The following is a 19,509-nucleotide window of genomic DNA, read 5'->3' as shown; positions in this document are numbered from 1 at the left end:
TAAAACCACACCACACACTGAAATAAAGACACGGACACAGTAGCTGGAGTTAAAGGTCAGACGATGTTTATTAATCGCTGACCAACTCTTTAAACTAATAATTGAGGCCGAATTAGAATTGAAATTGAATATATAATTAACTCTAGTTTGGAGGATGGCAAAAACAGAAAACCGCTGCCAAACCACCAGCACCCGTCACCTAGATGGAAACCACCAAACCAAGGAGGGGAGTACACATACCCCGCCTCCTTCCCGCATAACCCGCATTGTGCTGGCCTTACCCCTCTTTCTCTGGCAAACGTTCGGTTCCCGCAGGGGAACGTCTAAATGTCCAACCGCAAGAAAAGGACACACCTGCCGTCCATTTAAAGAGGGAGCCCCACAATGACCACTTATGCCTGTGTGACAGCTGGTTGGCAGCGATTTCCCGCCACCAAGGTTTACCAAACCGCCACCGCCATCCGCAAACAGAAACTTAACCAACCAGAAACAAACTAGCTCTACCGAAAAAGACCGAAAATATCTTCCAGAAAAAACTGCACTCCTTCCGGAGAAAGGTGAACCCCATCGTCTCTATAGAACTGTCTGTTCCGCAGCACCAGCAGAGGATGCTTAATTGCCACTCCGCCTATGGCCTTGACAAACAGAGACACCGTCGAGTTTACCTTTTTGCGTGCTTTCTCCAGCGCCGAGAAACGCACCGCACCACGCCAATGGAAACGGGGCACCATTTCCGACCAGACAATGCATACCCCAGGCCAGTGACAACGTATAGCCACTACATCCGCCTTTATAGACAAAATCAAGTCTATGCCTTTCACTCTGCCCAGATCATTACCACCCAGATGGATGATAATACAACTGGGGCGACCCCAGCGGCGCTCCCGTGCAAACAGGACGCGCAACAAATCACCCCATAACATGCCCCTAACACCTAGCCATCTAAACTGCCTGGACCCAAAAATCTCATTCGCCCTAGCCGCCATGGGATGTTTCTCTGCCCAAAAAACGTATGAATGACCAACCATCCATATGTGGTCTCCAAAATTGATGACAGCTGTAAAAGAAAATATCCTAATGTCAGATTATGCACATAATCTGTAACTGAAACACAACGTAAACCAATTAAACCCAAGTGAAGGAGAAAACTCAAAAAACCTCCCGTGGACCTTGGTAGAACAGCCAATTGAAATTAGGCCCCCTCGGAGGAAAAATTTTAAAAATTCGCTTCACACCCTCGATTCCTGAACGGTAAGCGTTCAAAAACCGACGAGTAAACACGTTTTTGGGTTAGCGCAACCGGCGCACTTATAACTTATCTATACGGACGTAGGACTTATAGGAGGCCGACTTCCAGCGACCCAACTCCCGAATAGCCGCTGGTGATGAACCAGCGGCTGCCGCATGGGTAGCCGCCCCAATCCGAAAGGAATGAGTACCGAAGTCCGCCTCCTGCAAGCCCAACGCCGTTAAACATTTCTTAAACACCGATGAAAACTGAAACTTCGTCAGAGGGTCCGACTGCGCGTGTACCAGCAACTGGTTGCCCCCCGGAGGTCTTAACCGCACATACTCTTGCGTCAGCCGCAGCGGGCAAACGCCCATACCCTCCTGAGCCTCCAAGGACAACCAGCGACCCCGACCTGTTTGATCTGTCTTGGATCGCACAATCCTACAGAGCAACAGGCCCTCCTGCAAGCGCACATTCTCATAGAGCAGACCCGATTCCCGGGACGCCTTGCTGCTCGCCACTAGCTCGCTCACCCGAAACGCCCCGAAAAAGGCCAGGGCATACGCGCTACTAAACAAAGCCACCTCAAATTCCGAGGACGCAATCCGAGGTAGCACATGCAGCAAGTCCGCTAGCAGCTGCAACGTTATAGGCCTACGTGAATCCGCGGGCGCCGGGTGCAACCTAGCCCAACCTTTCAGCGCTCTGGAAAGGACAAACGACCCCGTGGGGTCCGTTGTCCCGTGGAGTCGCGAGTGAAAGGCGATGCCCGCAAGGGCAGTAGCCATGGCCGCTTTTGACCTACCGTTTTGGTAATGCTCCCAAACAAAGGTCAACAGGGCGTCGGCCGAGGACTCACCTGCTACCCCGTACCTACTCTGAAAGGCTGACCAATCCCGCCATGCAGCATCGTACGCACGTAGCGTGGAGGGAGCCAGTGCACACCTGGCCAACGCCGTTAAACCGCTTCGACCATCTGCCAGACAGAAGGTGGGCACTGTAACCCCTCTGCCTCCGCTCCCGGAACCAACGTCCTGAATTTGTCAAACTGGAACCGGGACAATGCATCCGCAATTCCATTGTCAACTCCGGGAACGTGGCGAGCCCTAAAATTAATATTACGCTGTAAACAAACTAGCACTAAATGCCTTAGTAATCGCAGGGCCTGCGGCGATGATGAACGCTGATTATTTATCGCATGCACTACCCCTAGGTTGTCGCAAAGAAACAAAATGTCCCTATTTGCGAACTGTCCGGCCCATAACTCCAGCGCCACTAAGATTGGGAACAATTCCAGCAGCAGCAGGTTCTTGGTAAACCCACGCGTTACCCAAGATGCCGGCCAGGCCGCAGCGCACCACGCGCCAGCAAAGAACGCTCCGAAACCCCGACTGCCTGAAGCATCCGTGAACAACTGCAGCTGCTCACTGGAACAACAAGGAGCGGGCCACAACACTTCCCTGTTGAAGGACACCAGGAAAGAGACCCAAACCCGCAAATCATCCTTGATCTCGCGGGACAGGTAAACGGAGTGATTCTGTCGAACCGTCCCCGCTGTGGCCCGCTCAAGTTTGCGACAGAAAATCCTACCCATGGGGATAATCCGACACGCAAAATTGAGAGAGCCAAGCAAGGACTGCACCTGCTTAAGCCGAACCCTGCGTTTTCCTAAACAGTCTGTAATCAAACCCAATAGCTTCTGCACCTTATCCTCGGGCAAGCGACAGCACCCCCCCACCGTGTCGATCTCGATACCTAAATAGCTAAGACAAGTGCAAGGACCCTCGCACTTATCCTGCGCAACAGGTACCCCTAAAGCGCAGAATAACGACCTGGCCACCGAGAGAATGTCCCCACAGACCGAACTGTCCCCGGGTCCTACAAAAAGAAAATCATCCAGATAGTGAGCCACCCCCGGTTGCCCGGAGGCGGTCTGGACGCACCAGTGCAAAAATGTGCTAAAACACTCAAAGTAGGCGCAGGATACAGAACAGCCCATGGGGAGACACCGATCGACGTAGAATTCGCCCCCTATTTTGAAACCCAGAAACCGCAAGGAATCTGGGTGCAGCGGGAGTAGGCGAAAGGCTGACTCCACGTCCAATTTTGCCAACAGACTCCCTGGACCATCATCCCGCACTAAGCGCAGCGCGTCGTCAAACGATTGATATCGAACTCTGCATTGGGCTTCCGGGATAGCGTCATTGACCGACACCCCCGGCGGGTGAGACAAGTGCTGTATCAAACGAAACTTGCCTATGGCCTTCTTGGGCACCACCCCTATTGGGGAAATGCACAAGGAGGGCAACGGGGAAAAGGCGTAGGGCCCAGCCATGCGCCCTCGCTCAATCTCCCCGTCGACCTTCCGCCGGATCTCCTGCGGGAATTCACGAGCCGATCTCAAATTCTGGCGTGCAACCACATACACCGAATCCGGAATCGGCAAGCGAAAACCCTGCTGAAAACCCTCCGAGAGAAACGATGCGGCCGTCCGATCGGGATATAACGCAAGCCAGCGCAGCAACTCGGAAACTATAATCGGGGAGAAGGCCTTACTTGCCAATTCCACCGGCCTCGGTGGAAGAGGCAGGCTTACTGCCTGTTGACGCGGTGCATTCCTTGGCCGGGTGATTGGATCCGCACACCCTGCATGAGTGGCGAAAACGACAGCTCGTTCCTTTGACGCATTTACCGTCGTTGTAGGCGAAACACTTCCCTTTCCCCGTCAATCGGGAAGCTGCCACCCCGGACGCCCCGGGCTTCTTGGCCGTGACGTCTGGGGTGGGTTTGACCTGCTGCGTGACCTCCAACCACACCTCAACGTCCTTAAAACCCGCGGGCAGGATGGGGTTGCCATCCTGATTGCGACGAAACTTCTCGTCGTAATCCCGCCACGCAGACCCTTTGGATTTTAAGTACATATCGTGTACTAAAAACAAATATTTCACCAAATTGGCATACTCCGCGGGACGGGATTCCGTGTAGCAAACCATGAACACCAAAAACCCACGCAGCCACTGGTGGAAATTGCGGAACGCATTTTCCCCCATACCGCCCGGTTTCTTGGCTGCCTCAAAACCCTGCCGCATTTCCTCCGTAAGGGTGAATACGTCCACATACTTCCCCTTGCGGATCTTTTCCCGCATGCGCTTGCGAACCCCCCTTGTAACCGCCGTGTTGGCGCAATGCACCATCTCGCCGAAACGGGGAGGGTCCGAAGGGACCACCTGCGCAGGAGCGGCCGCCTTATGCGCCTCCTTAGCCATTCGCCGCGCGATGAGCCTAGCTAATTTACGCGGGCGCCGCGGAGAGCCGGATGATATGCTGCTGGAAGACGATGAACTACATGTTGAAACGTGTAAAGAAATATCTAGCTCACCGGAGTTCGAAGGACCCGGAACCTCTTCGTCCGCTGCACCCGCCTCCGCTGATGGCCGTACCTCCACGTTCGCCGTCCCGCTTGTCCGTGATCTTCGCCTCATGCCGGTTGTAGCCCCCGAACTAGGCGGGACCTGTGAGGGAGAAGAAGAGGGGACCACAGGCACAGGGGGAACCAGAACATTATTAACACTTGCCCGCAATTGCGGCGGCGGAGGGACCGCCCCTCCGCTCTGCGGCGGATGGCCGCCCGGCAACTGTAGGGAGGGGGCCCCCGCCGAGGTGTACCCGATCGACTGCGTAAAGGCCGACCCGCTTGCTGCGCCAAAAATCGCGGGGTAAGATGGCCGCCAAGCCGCATGCGGCAGGCAGACGCCTGCTCCTGCCCCTCCGTATGAAGCCGGAAGGAACTGAGGGGGCGCCGGGAGAGGGGGCCAACCTTGTGCCACCTGATACCCCCCACCCGGTGCCTGTCCTGGCTGCAGGCCCGCAAAGGCCGGCATGGGCACCGCGACTCGGGGTCCCCCGACCGACCACGTGGACTGCCCGCCGGCGCACGCGCTGGCCCCACGCGGGGAAAACTGTGTGTCGGCCGTGGTCATGAAACCCATGGAAGGCATACTGGCGGCAAAAGGGAATGCTGGGGCCGGAGGCCACGCAAACCCCCCGGGGAAGGACTGGCTCCCCGCGTAGCCTTGCTGAGCTGTTACCGCGAGCGCCCCGCCGTGCGTAAAATAAGCCGTCGATACGGACGCCTGCGTGGACCCGCATTGCAAAGGACCGTGGAGGGCGTGGGGAGACTGATACCCTGTAAGCGAGGGCGCCGCCCATGGCGGCGGGGCAGCCGACGCCCAGGGGGCGCCCAAGCAGGGCTCTGATGCCGGGGGGAAAACCTGCCATGCTGATGCAGCCGGGGCGGGCGTGGCGGCAGCCGGCGCCACGTCCCCCGTCCCGGACACCAGGGGCCCCGCGTCGCCACCAATCATCAGGGGTGCGCTGGCCTCCCTGATGTAATTTGGCAGTGTGCTGTCCTGAACTGTCCCAGGGACAGCGGGAGGCGCTACCCGCTGCCCTGGGCTCGTATCACTCTGCACATTAAACCCCACCTCCCCCCCCGCAGCTCTGCTGCGGCGGTCCTGTGCCACCAGGACGCCGCCGGGAGCCACGAGCGAGGGTGGAGGAAGGGAGCCGTCCGCGGTGCCAGGCTGAGGGTGAGTGAACGAACTTGCCGCCGGAAGCGCCGGGTCACGCGGCCCAGCCGGGTCGCGCGCACCCGCGCCCTGTGACATGCGGCTGCTGGTGGGGGACGGAGGGGGACTGGAAGAGACCGGAGCTGGAGGGCGGGGAGAGGCCCGTCCTGCTGCAAGCGCCGGGGTGCGCGGCTCGGCCGAGCCGCGCGCCCCGGAACCACGTGACGAGCGGCCGCTGGCCGCCCGTCTCCGTGCGGCAGGGGAGCGGGCTGTAACTGCCCGCCCCCGCCGCCTGTCCGCAGCAGGGGAAAGCCCACTCTGGGGAGCGACGCTCGGAGAGCGGGAGCGGAGGGCACTCCCTGCCTCCACGAGGCGCCTGGGAGGGGGAGCAGAGCGACGAGGACGAGGCATGACAGGAGGGTGAGGGGACAGTCTGCACCACAATCAAAGCACACAGCAACAGAGATAAGGCTGTTAAATAATGCCCAGTGAAGGCAACTAAAACTCACAAATCTATAGCAAAGAAAAGACAAGCAGTGTGATACTTATCCTTCCTGGGCAAAACTGAAGGCAAGAGGAAGTCTGGCAAAATGGCCACCCCTTATATACTAAACTGAGACCCTCCTCTCCATCCTGATGCACAACCCTCTAATCCAATAGGAAAAAACCCAACTGGGAAACTGATCTGCCTAGCAACTGCTTAGTCATTTAACAACCAATCACAAAAAGTTGATCGCTTATATTGCCTCAGGCTTATGCAGCCTTCAGCTTATCTAAGCTGTGTGAGCTGAGCACAGTCAGATATATATATACATTGATGCAGCACACTGGGCTGAGCAGTGCACACAGATATGGTATGTGACTGAGTCACTGTGTGTATCGTTTTTTTCAGGCAGAGAACGGATATATTAAATAAAACAAACAACTGCACTGTCTGGTGGTCACTGTGGTCGTCAGTCACTAAACTCTGCACTCTCTTCTACAGTATCACAGCCTCAGGTCAATCTCTCTCTCTCTCTCTCAACCCTAATCTAAATGGAGAGGACGCCAGCCACGTCCTCTCCCTATCAATCTCAATGCACGTGTGAAAATGGCGGCGACGCGCGGCTCCTTATATAGAATCCGAGTCTCGCGATAGAATCCGAGCCTCGCGAGAATCCGACAGCGTCATGATGACGTTCGGGCGCGCTCGGGTTAACCGAGCAAGGCGGGAAGATCCGAGTCGCTCGGACCCGTGAAAAAAAACATGAAGTTCGGGCGGGTTCGGATTCAGAGAAACCGAACCCGCTCATCTCTACTCATCACTAGTCTAAATAAGATGCAAAATTGAAAGGAAAGGACAGTATGGTGCACCTCTGTGCTCAGTCACCTTATGATGTATGGGCGCTACATGTATGAGGACACATCTGTATGTTTACTGCGTTAATTGGGTCTTATATTTAAAAAAACTATATTTACTGCTCTTCTTTTTTAATGGAAAATGAATTTCCTTAAAACGATATTAATTAAGATGGTAACCTACTGTATGTCATATTTGTGAAAGTACAGAATAAGAATGTCTGCATATACATTTACACCTTGTTAATGAGTAATGCCATATACTTAATTTTAATACAAAAATGATAATATGGGACCTGATCACTATGCTTCGGTTTTGTATAGCGGGCGATCAGGTCTAAACTGCGCATGCATATGCACCGCAATGTGCAGGCGCGTCGCACGGGTACAAAGCGGATCGCCACTCAGCGATGGTTTGTGCGAAGAATCCATTCGCACAGACGTTCACAAGCAGATTGACAGGAAGAAGGCGTTTCTGGGTGGCAACTGACCGTTTTCTGGGAGTGGTTGGAAAAATGCAGGTGTGTCAAAGCGTTTGCGTTTCCCAGACAGGCTGATGTGATCGCAGCGGCTGAGTAAGTCCTGGGCTACTCAGAGACGGCACAAGATCTGTTTGTACAGCTCCGCTACACATGCGTTCGCACACTTGCAAAGCGAAAATACACTCCCCTAAGGGCGGCGACTATGCAAACGCAGGTCTGAATTAGGCCCATGGTTAGGTGATAATGGGCTAGATGCATCATCGCTTGGAAAGTGATAAAATGGAAAGTGAAAAAGTATCAGCCAATCCTAGGTCCTAACTGGTATGTCACTGGCTGTGTTTGAAAAATGGCAGCTAGGAGCTGATTGGCTGGTACTTCTTCACTCTCCATTTTATTACTTTCCAAACGGTGATGCATCTAGTCCAATGCCTTTTAGTCTAGTGTGGCTCCAGCATAGGTCATCTCTTCATGTCACTACTGTGTCAGAACTAATGTACTGTAGCAATGGGCCTTGGGGAGTTACCAAGATTCAGCCAAGGAGTAAGATTGGTCCTACCCTCTCAAGTGACATTGGCCCAGTAGGGGTAGGAGTGAGTGACACAGGCTGAGGAAGACAAGATGGAAAAGAGAGGAGAGAAAAGAGAAAGCACATAAGGGAAAGTAGGAGAAGCAGATGTACTAAGCCTTGGAGAGTGTTAAAGTGGAGAGAGATAAACTACCAACCAATGAGTACCTAACTGACATTTTTCAAACATGGAGAGTAGAGAAAATTGGGGGAGATTTATCAAAGCTTGGAGATCGATAAAATGGAGAGGTAAAGTACCAACCAATCAGCTCCTGTAATTTTGAAACACAGTCTGTAGCATGGCAGTTAGGAGTTGCCTGGTTGATACTTTATCTCTCTCCATTTTATCTCTCTCCAAACTTTAATAAATATCCCACATGAATAAGAAGAGAAAGAAAGAAAGAAAGAAAGAAAGAAAGAAAGAAAGAAAGAAAGAAAGAAAGAAAGAAAGAAAGAAAGAAAGAGAAAGGAAAGAAAAAGAAAGAGGAGGAGAAGAGAGAAAGAGAAAGGTGAGTGAGAGGGGATGGATTAAACAGAATGAACAGGAGCGAGAGTGAGCGGAAGGAGGGAGGAGAAAGATAATTGGAGGAAGAAGAGAAAAAGAATCAGTATATTGGAGAGAGAGAAAGGGGGAGAATAGAGAAACAGCGAGAGAAAGGATGTAGAATGGGAGAGATAGGGCTGAGAAAACAGCAATACAGGAGCTTTGAGGGAAAGGAGAGAAAGAGTGTGTGTGTGTGTGTGTGTGTGTGTGTGTGTGTGTGTGTGTGTGTGTGTGTGTGTGTGTGTGTGTGTGTGTGTGTGTGTGAGAGAGAGAGAGAAAGAGAGAGAGGAAGGAGATGAGAGGAAGAAAGGAAATAAATAAAGATGATAATGTAAAGAAGGTAAAATCAGATTCCCACAGATCGATGAAGCTTGGGTACAGGTGATATAAGAAGTGAGCACTGTGTTTTGAGTGGGAAAGGGATAAGTAGAAGGCTTATAGGTATCACAGCAACACTGAGATGATAATGGATTGGTGGAAAAATGGAGAGAAGTGAGAGGTAACATATTATTTTTTTATCTCCAAGAGAAGGGAACATATTGTGCAGGATTTCTATTCTAGATAATGGTGCTTTATTATCCCCTGTCAGACAGGACAATGCAATCCGGCAGCCAGAGAAGAACAGTGTATGAGATGTCATCAGATATGTCTCCTTACCGGGGGCAAAGAGAAAAGGGAGAACAGCTGGGGGGTGCTGGGCCTTTATTCCAGGCTTATGGGATCTGTGCTCACACAGGGAAACAACAACAACCGAAGGACCACCAAGATTTTCACATCCTGATCAAATACTCTGTTCACAGTATTTTCATGCTACAGTTCCCTTAAAATTCAATGTGATATCAATTAATGCTATAATTTTTAGTCTCATAGTGTGATTTCAGCTATTTATGTAACTTACAAGTCTATGTTGCAAAGTGTTCAAACCAGTGAATGAGAACTCTCCAGCCTGATCTCAATCAGGTCTTTTCATGTCTTTTCAGCTCAGTAATCCAAATTTATTAACAAATTTAAAGTAGGTTTCATTGTAAACTCAAGTAATCCCCAATTCTTTACTGCATCAGAGTTCAGTGTTACACACATTAATTTACTGAAGGATTACTCAATGTGGTCCCGGTTCATCCAATCACCCTAATAGATATGGATTTAATACCTTCAAAGTAAATTTATTGAACTAAAAATTATGATTCCTATTAAGTATTGACTTAAACAGTGAAGGGCTCTCAGTTTTGCCACTAAGGACCTAATTCAGACCTGATCGCTGCTGCAAATTTGTTAGCTAATGGGCAAAACCATGTGCACTGCAGGTTGGGGGGGGGGTATAACGTGCAGAGAGAGTTAGATTTGGGTGGGATGTGTTCAATCTGCAATCTAAACTGCAGTGAAAAAATAAAGCTTCCAGTATTTACCGTGCACAGAAACAATATAACCCACCCAAATCTAGCTGTCTCTGCACATGTTATATCTGCCCCACCTGCAGTGCACATGGTTTGGCCCAACTGCTAACAAACTTGCTGCTGCGATCAACTCTGAATTAGGCCCTAAGTGCAAACCAGTTATATTATACAGTTACTATATGATTGCAATTCATTCTCTGAATTAGAATTCAATGGCACATTAAGTTGTACAAGTCCTCTGCTCATTTCTGGTTAAAGTGCACCCATGGCCTGCATGTACTGGAGGCCACCATCTTATAGGCTGAACTAATATACTCATCAAAACAAAAAACATACAGTTCCTTCATGTCTAATGCACAGTGTCAGCGAGAAGAATGTCTGACCCTCCAAACCCACCGCTATAGCCTATGTGGGGTGACAGGGGATCATGAAAAGAGGAAAGTATCCTACAGATGTAGCCATGGAATTAATGGAGTGATCACCGAATGGTCACAGCCCGCCATGTCATGCAGTATCGCAGCAAAGATGAGTATGACTACATCTGTACAGTATGTGATACATCACTATGGGGAAAATATATTACCCTCCGTTATGAGGGAGAAGCAGTAGCAGCGAACATTATGTGCACTGATACTGCTTCTCCCCCATGTGTGACAGCTGCGGTGTCGGCTCAGTGACAGGGGCGTTATGCGCCCTGATCCATATCGGCGCTGCTATCTAACAGGTAGCACGGTGATATGAGGGGGCAATGAATGAACGGTCAGCATCGATGACCGTTCCGACACCTGCAGCTGCTGATTTGGACAGCTGCAGGTGGCGATGCCCTAACTCCACAGCAGGGACAGAGCTGTCCCTGGCTGTGGCGGGAGCGGGCTCCGGACTGCACAGGGGATCTCATGTGAGCAGCGAGATCCCGCACATGTGCAGTGGAGCTGGCCAGGCAGGGAGACACAGCATATAAGCAATAGGGTGATGTGCTTTGTGCTCAGGGGGGCTCTCACTCCCCCGCTTCGGCAGACAAGATGTTTATACATCTTGTCGTTTTCCATTCCTGCTTTGCCTTGGTAATGAGGCGAAGCAGGAAGCGTTATATCGGCACAATCTGTGCTGCTAAAATACATTTACCCCTGTATCACATACAGTACTGTATGTTTGCAGTGATCTAATTACATAGCAGTGCATAACGCATTTCACCATCTCATCTTCCAGCAAGAGGTTTCTTGAATTTAAATAGAGGTTTCTTGAATTTTAAGAATTTCCCTGCTTGAGTCCAGATGGTTAAATCAAATTGACTGAGGTATTAATTAAGTCATCTGTTCTCAAGCATGGATATCCTTAAAACCTGGACTGTAATGGCAGAGTTTGTGAAACTCTGGATTAAACCATGACATTCATTGCTTGGCTGACAGGTGTTGATTGTAAGCGATAAACAGAGAAATGGAGACCTCTGTCTTATCTTTAATGAAGAACTCTGTGTGCCTGATGGCCAACAGCCATTTGTACAATACAGTACTTCTTCCTCCTGGCACCTGATCATAATTCGATTTCCCTGTCTGGAAGACCAAGGAGAAGTTTTTAATTCAAGTGATTCCAAACCTCAGCCCAGTCCTGGGTTGAACTTGAAAGCACTGAGTGGGTGGCTGGGCAGTTGTCCAATTAGTACCTTCGTCACAAGAGATGTCAGAAAGCTTGAATTTCAAACTTCTGTTGCAATAGAATTTGCCATTAATCAGGTATCTCCTAATCGGCAGCAGGTTGGGAGAGGGGGATACGCAGAAATTTTAAATTGTGGCTGACATTATTCTTCGTTAAAACATTGCTCTGTGGAAGGATAATGGCTAATGTTCATTTGCATGAATAAATACGTTCTTGAATTAGTAATGCAGAGTATATACATATTTTATACATATTTTTCTATACATCCTAAAAACCATTTGAAATTTGTCATTCCAAGCAAATACTCTTATTTCACAGCATATCTGTATGTATTATGCATGAATAAGAGCTGCTTGCCCAAATGAGTTAACATTAAATACACGACATCCATGGAACGTTGCCCCTGCTGGCAAAAATGATTATGGACAACAGTAAAATACATGTTTATCCTTTGCAAGCTCGCAGACACAGCTTTACCAGAGGTTAATACAGCACGAAGAGTTCTGCAATATTTAGGACTGTATCTAATATTGATATTATACATTAATATATGCCGTATATTAGTGGCTAACCACTTGTAAAGTATATAAATGGATATAGTCTTATTTTTTGCTTATTTAACCACATAATGTATACCGTACATAGTTGACCGAAGCTTTATTTAAGGACAGTGATTGCTGTTGGGTGTTATCTCATCCCAGTAATGTACTGTCTCAAAGATAGACAACCTAAGGCTTTATAGCAATTGTGCACATTCTGGTATAACCTGCTGGGACCGGTAGTTCCATACCCCACTGTTATGTCATAGGCTGTCTAAGGACAGACCTCCAACATTACCAAATGCAATGTAGAGTAGACCCTGCTAATAACAGATGATATCTCTTCCCGGAGGAATGACTTAAGGGGTTGGATGAGAGAAGACCATTCAGTGTGGCAGGGGTCATGTACAAGTTTATCCATAAGGGTTATATAGAAGAACAGAATAGCACTTTACTACAAACATTACAAAATCACATAGAAGCAATGTGTGTAAATATAGGTTTTACAATAATGTATAATTCAGCAGTCTGGCCCTTTTTGCACAGTCCCTTAAATGCTGTCATAACAGTGTATTTAATATAAAATCAAGCATTAACACAGTAATAGAATTTTTGGTACGGTAATAAATACTTGTATCTGTCTGCAAGCAGATAAGATAGGACTGTGAAGGAAGTTAGACTGTCTCAGATAAGCACAGATCTATAAATACTGTACACACCATTAAAAATGATGAATAGGCAGACAATGAGTAAATATCTTTATATTATAATAATAATAATAATAATAATAATAATAATAATTTATATTTGTGGTGTGCTGCATTAGGGATATCTGAATATTTGTACCATTTATCACAATAGACGATTGCTCTTGTACCTGATATGTGTTCTTGACGGCTCACATTTTGGGTATATGGTTTTGTAATAGGGTCCCCAGAAGGATGGCGTGTCAGCTCATTGCCCCAGGGAGAGATCCAAGCGTCTCATCTTCAAAAGCACTTTAGACCTGATTGTAGTTTGAGGATCACTCCACACCAGATCGTGTAGATTTGCATCAACACAACAGATATTATGTAAGGTCATTAAAGCCAGCAGCTGAATAAAATCCACCGGACCGCTCAAGTCTCATCTTATTGCAATTCATGAGCTACAGTGTCTCTGGGAAGTAGTATAAAGTTGGTCTTGAGAAGGAGGTGGACAGTGTATTAGATAGGTCTTGAAGAAAAGGTGAGCAGGTTGTGAAGTTAAATTGAAGAGGGAGAAGAAGCTGGGCAAGGTGTCATCCTAGACTGAAGAAGAAGGTGGTTGGTAATACTTATGAATTAAATAAATGTGGTCCTTAGAAGACTGTGGTCAGAGTTTGGTTCTTGCAAAGAAGGCCGTGATGGTCATAGCATGGTACTCAGAAGTTGGTCATGTTCTAAGCTTGGTCTACTGAGGAAGATGCCAATATTATGCTGTTGTTTCAGAGGAGAAATTGGCCAGGGTGCATTGTTGCTTTGGATAATGGTGTGCTGTAGATATATTGATCTATCAGGTCTGGAATTTCAGCACAAGATACACTCTTAGACTACACAACACACGGGGGCGTAAGGGAGGAGGTAACAATCTGGGAAGTGTGTGCGAGCAGGACGTCTAGATGCTTAGGGGGTCCTGAGAGAAGCAGCCAAGTCTTTCAAACATGATAATGGCCAGGACCTCTTCATTCTTGCATATCCTGATTATTCCAGTACTGAATGAATCCTGCCAAGATTGGCTGCATCAGATAATATTCATTGTGGTGATACGCATAATCCAGCTTGTTGCAAGAGAGCACAGCACCTCTCTGTTCAGCCTGTGCAATCTGCTGGGTGCAGATGACTGAAATATATATGTCCCAGGTCCAAGCAGAACCCTGTCACGAGTCCAAATTACAAGCACTCTGCTACTGGCCTCATTAATATATGAGCAGGGATGGGGGCACTGGATAGCCCCTGGCTCTTGCTGTATTTATACCCCAGAGATGTGTTAAGCTCTCAGCTGTCAGGTCTCTGCAGCAGCTCAATGTTCCTCCTTTGAGCCTGTCTCTGGCAGACTGGATGTGGGGGAGTATGATCCTCTTCATACATATGTAAGAGAGCAGGCGCACTCCCACCATCTGACTTAAAGCTGCAAGTCCCTGAGAACACTAGCTCTAAAGACTGCAAAGAAAGGATCTCTACTGATCATCACACTTGTGCTCACAGATTGTGCAATCTCATAGGCGACCGTAAAGATAAGCACAGGTTACCTAGGCAGGCTGCCATGCTCTGATCCTGGTTAACCTAGCACCTGGGGCATAAAAAAAACATAATTAATTATTCAGGCACGTCCTTACCAGAGGACTTATTGCACACACATGTATATATATATATATATATATATATATATACATACCGTATATATTATTATAGAGAGAGCTATATATATATTATTATAGAGAGAGCTATATATAATATATAATATATATTACACACACACACACACACACACACACACACACACACACACACACACACACACACACGTATATATAATATATATATATATATATATATATATATATATATAATATTATAGAGAGCTATAAATAAACACCAAGTGCTGTATGCGGGTAACTACATCCTCGGATTTGATGATTCACTGTCATCTCAGCAAAGCGGAGTCTCCCTACATCAATGTCTATTCCCTCCCAAGTTCTCCCATGTTATTTAATTGCAAACAAATACACAGATGAGATATATTCTGCACAAAAATCAATTGTTTCTAAGCACAAGCAGTGAAATTAAAGCTTTAGCTGAAATTGCTATCCTCTCCCAGGATACCTCCTCCCTGCCTCTGAAATATTGCCTAGATCTGGAGGCCGCCCTCCCCCAACAAGATAAACCAATTTCTTGGTGTTTCAGTCCTAACATAGATTCACTTTGATCCTTGTCTGAATCAGGTAACAGGGCATTAACACTGCCAATGACTTGTCACCCACCACTGCTGACCTGTACTCTACACAGGCATTACACATTCCTCCCACTCATGCACTGCAAAGTGGGAGCCTTCCTCTGGGAATCGCTGGCCCAGATAAGCAAACTTTTATGGATTTAGTGACAAACAGCTTTAACCAGTTCAATGCTGGACAGAGTTGTGCATCACCCCCTCTCCCCACTCCTGTCACCAGCACAGAGGTTGGATCAATCGCAGATCTCCTTGTGTTTTCAGGACCAAGGATAGCAACCATTGCATAAGTATAGGCTGGCAAACAGTGGGGGCAATTCAGAGTTGATGGCAGCAGCAAAATTGTTAGCAGTTTGACAAAACCATGGGGGTAATTCTGGGTTGATCGCAGCAGGAATTTTGTTAGCAGTTGAGCAAAACCATGTGTACTGCAGGGGAGGCAGATATAACATGTGCAGAGAGAGTTAGGTTTGGGTGGGTTATTTTGTTTCTGTGCAGGGTAAATACTGGCTGATTTATTTTTACACTGCAGTTTAGATTGCAGATTGAACACACCACACCCAAATCTAACTCTCTCTGCACATGTTACACCTGCCTCCCCTGCAGTGCACATGGTTTTGCCCAACTGCTAACAAAATTCCTGCTGCGATCAACTCAGAATTACCCCCCATGTGCACTGCAGGTGTGGCAGATATAACATGTGCAGAGAGAGTTAGATTTGGGTGGGTTATTTTGTTTCTGTGCAGGGTAAATACTGGCTGCTTTATTTTTACACTGCAATTTAGAATTCAGTGTGAACACACCCCATCCAAATCTAACTCTCTCTGCACATGTTACATCTGCCACGCCTGCACTGCACATGGGGGGTCATTCCGAGTTGTTTGCTCGTTACCGATTTTCGCAATGGAGCGATTAAGGCAAAAATGTGCATGCGCATGGTACGCAGTGCGCATGCTCTAAGTAATTTAGCACAAAACTTAGTAGATTTACTCACGTCCGAACAAAGAATTTTCATCGTTGAAGGGATCGGAGTGTGATTGACAGGAAGTGGGTGTTTCTGGGCGGAAACTGACCGTTTTCTGGGAGTGTGCGGAAAAACGCAGGCGTGCCAGGATAAAACGCAGGAGTTCTTAGTTGCGTATATCTGCAGATACGGGGTTAAGCCCCCAGGCCGATCGACAAGGCTTCTCCGTCACTGGGGGTCCCTAATACTAGGTATGGGTCCGGGGTTATTACTCACTCAGTGTGCATTAGGGAACACAAATTGTTTTTTCTTACACAGAATTACCCCTCCCTTTTAGCACCTGACTGATATTACATCTGATTGAGCAGCTTTCCAATATTTGTGCATTGTAAAACGCAGGAGTGTCTGGAGAAACGGGGGAGTGGCAGGGCGTGTTTGTGACGTCAAACCAGGAACGAAACGGACTGAGCTGACCGCAGTGTAGGAGTAAGTCTCAAGCTACTCAGAAACTGCTAAGAATTATTTATTCGCAATTCTGCTAATCTTTCGTTCGCAAGTCTGCTAAGCGAAGATACACTCCCAGAGGGCGGCGGCCTAGCGTGTGCAATGCTGCTAAAATCTGCTAGCGAGCGAACAACTCGGAATGGGGGCCATGGTTTTGCCCAACTGCTAACAAAGTTCCTGCTGCAATCAACTCTTAATTAGGCCCAGTGATGGACAGGGCCACGGAATGCATTGCATGATACTGTATTATAGATAATAAAGTTACATGCTATATAATGTGTTGCTGCTCTGGGTGTGGTATGTAAGGTCGACAGTGTGTGGGTCGACCACTATTGGTTGACAGTAAGTAGGTTGACAGGGATGCTAGGTCAACAGGGTCTTTATGTCGACATGTTCTAGGTCGACAGGTCAAAATGTCGACATGAGTTTTTGATGTTTCTTTGGTGTCGTTTTCTCCGTACAGTGATCAGGAACCCCAATTAGTGCACCGTGTCCCCTTGCATGGCTCCCTTCGGGCAAGGTGCCTCACTCTGCTACCGCTGCGCTCGGCACAGGTTACCGTTCCCAATTGTAGTCCACGTGGATCGTAAAGTATGAAGAAGTTCAAAAAAAGAATAAAAAAGGGGAAAAACTCATGTCGACCTTTTGACCTGTCGACCTAGAAACCCTGTCAACCTACTTACTGTCGACCAACAGTGGTAGACCAAAACATTGTCGACCTACTTACTGACGACCTAAAGACCGGATCCCGTGTAATATAATAGTACAATATGTGCTGCTGCTCTCTAATACTTAGGAAATATGCACATACAGTATATGGTGGAGTGTAATATATATATATATATATATATTTATATATATAAATGTCCAAAGGCGGAAATAAACGGCACTCACAGGGTGTATCATATCAGAAAACTGGTATATATATCAATATACCAGTTTTCTGATATGATACAACCTGTGAGTGCTGTTTATTTACGCCTTTGGACATTTGTATGATCAAGGATTCAGGCACCGGGGGAAGTTGGACTGTGAGTTGACTGAGTGCCAACTGAATTGGATATATATATATATATATATATATATACATATACGATACAGCAGGCCCGGCACTCCACGAGGAACAGACAACTTGGTTTGGTGCCCTTACAGAAAGGGAAAATACAGGAACACAAATGTACGGCACTCACGACCGTTTGGCAAGAAAAACAAGAAGCACGTTTGCTTTACAACGTTTCAAACTCTATTTGAGTTTTTCTTCAGGTAAAGAAGAAAAACTCAAATATAGTTTGAAACGTTGTAAAGCAAACGTGCTTCTTGTTTTTCTTGCCAAACGGTTGTGAATGCCGTACATTTGTGTTCCTATATATATATATATATATATATATATATATATATTGCAATAGATGAATACATTGAGGAAGGTTAATACTATAAAGGTCAGTATTGCAGTGAAAACGTTGGCTTGCTTTTATATGTTGTCACTTCTTCATTTATCATTTTGTGACCAGATTCTCACCTCCAGAATGGCGCTGCTGCTGGCAGACCTGCAGGGATTTTGGTTGTCAAATGAAAAAATTAAGTTGTTCAGTTTTGTGTGGATATATTTGCTATAATAAAGAAAATATATCATGGTCGAGATAACCGTTCAAATGTAATGAAAGGGGATATGACCAGGGGACCTGAGGGATGGTCTTCCTATATTCTTTCAGAGCACAAAAGTCATTATGAGAGGCAGTTGTAAACACTGAGCAATTCTGGGGTCTATTTACTAAGCCTTGAAATGAGCTAAAGTGGACAGAGATAAAATACCAGCCAATCAGCTTCCTAACTATCATGTCACAGGCTGTGTTTGAAAAATGACAGGAGCTGGAATGTTATTCCATCCACTTTATCTCCATCCAAAGCTTAGTAAATAAACCCCTAAGTAGGTAGAAGATTAAAGATTATATTAAAGATTATATATCTTGTCTACTTTTGGACACTCCCTTCTCTTACAGAGACACAAACTGTGATATCTGTAGTAATATCTTGCAATTGGCCTTTTGTTACTGCATTTGTGGTCAAAAAACATCTTCCATGCTACATAATAACCTGACTTAAATATGTTCAAACCGTTATCAGACATGTTGATTCATGCACTGGGGAAACAACTGGAGATGACTTCCATTGGACTCCTGATGAAGGAACATATCTGGCAATCCAGCATAACTCCTCAAATGCCAGACCTTGTCCAATTCAGGAACTGACATGTCTGGTCAAATTGGATCCAATTGCTTAGTGTTCGGGCTAAAGGATAGATGTATCAAACCTTGTAAAGAGGAGAGGTGGAGTAGTTGTCTATAGCGGCCAATTAGTGTTAGCTATCTTTTATCTAATACATTCTATAAATTGATAGGTAGAATCAGTTGGTTACCATGCTTATCTTCTACACCTGTCCTGTTTAGAAGGTCTGATGCATTACCAACTAGGTAGCGTGTGTGGCCAGCATTATGCAGCAGCTGATTTAACGGGAGCCATAGCAGTTAGTTGCCACATCTATTAAATTGCTATTACATCTGTGCTATATGTCCACCAACATTAGAAGACCAACAAAGCCTCCCGTCTCTGGTCACCATTAATACAAAAAGATACTGGACAGTCTACGGCAGTGGTAATCTCCACCAAGACCCCAAATATAGTGAAATCAGTAAAATGAACATAGCCATAAACCAGTGGTTCCCAAACTTTTTTGATTCACGGTGCCCTAGGGTATAA

The 19,509-nt window shown here is 47.1% G+C and overlaps 1 protein-coding gene across 2 annotated transcripts in view; it reads right to left on the bottom strand.

Moving 5' to 3' along the window:
- LOC134949401 (leucine-rich repeat and fibronectin type III domain-containing protein 1-like protein) overlaps positions 1-14,472 on the bottom strand; it is a 166,221-nt gene extending 151,749 nt beyond the window's left edge. The window contains exon 1 of one of the 2 annotated variants that reach the window (XM_063937952.1): positions 13,195-14,472. The gene's annotated coding sequence lies outside the window, so the exon portion shown is untranslated. The remainder of the gene's footprint in view (positions 1-13,194) is intronic. The other variant, XM_063937951.1, reaches the window with a different exon arrangement.
- Between the last annotated feature and the right edge of the window lie 5,037 nt (positions 14,473-19,509).

Source organism: Pseudophryne corroboree, chromosome 8 (assembly GCF_028390025.1).
Source record: "Pseudophryne corroboree isolate aPseCor3 chromosome 8, aPseCor3.hap2, whole genome shotgun sequence".
Lineage (NCBI taxonomy): Eukaryota > Metazoa > Chordata > Amphibia > Anura > Myobatrachidae > Pseudophryne > Pseudophryne corroboree.
The sequence above is the reverse complement of the archived record's forward strand: the minus strand, read 5'-3'. Positions and strand labels throughout refer to the sequence as shown.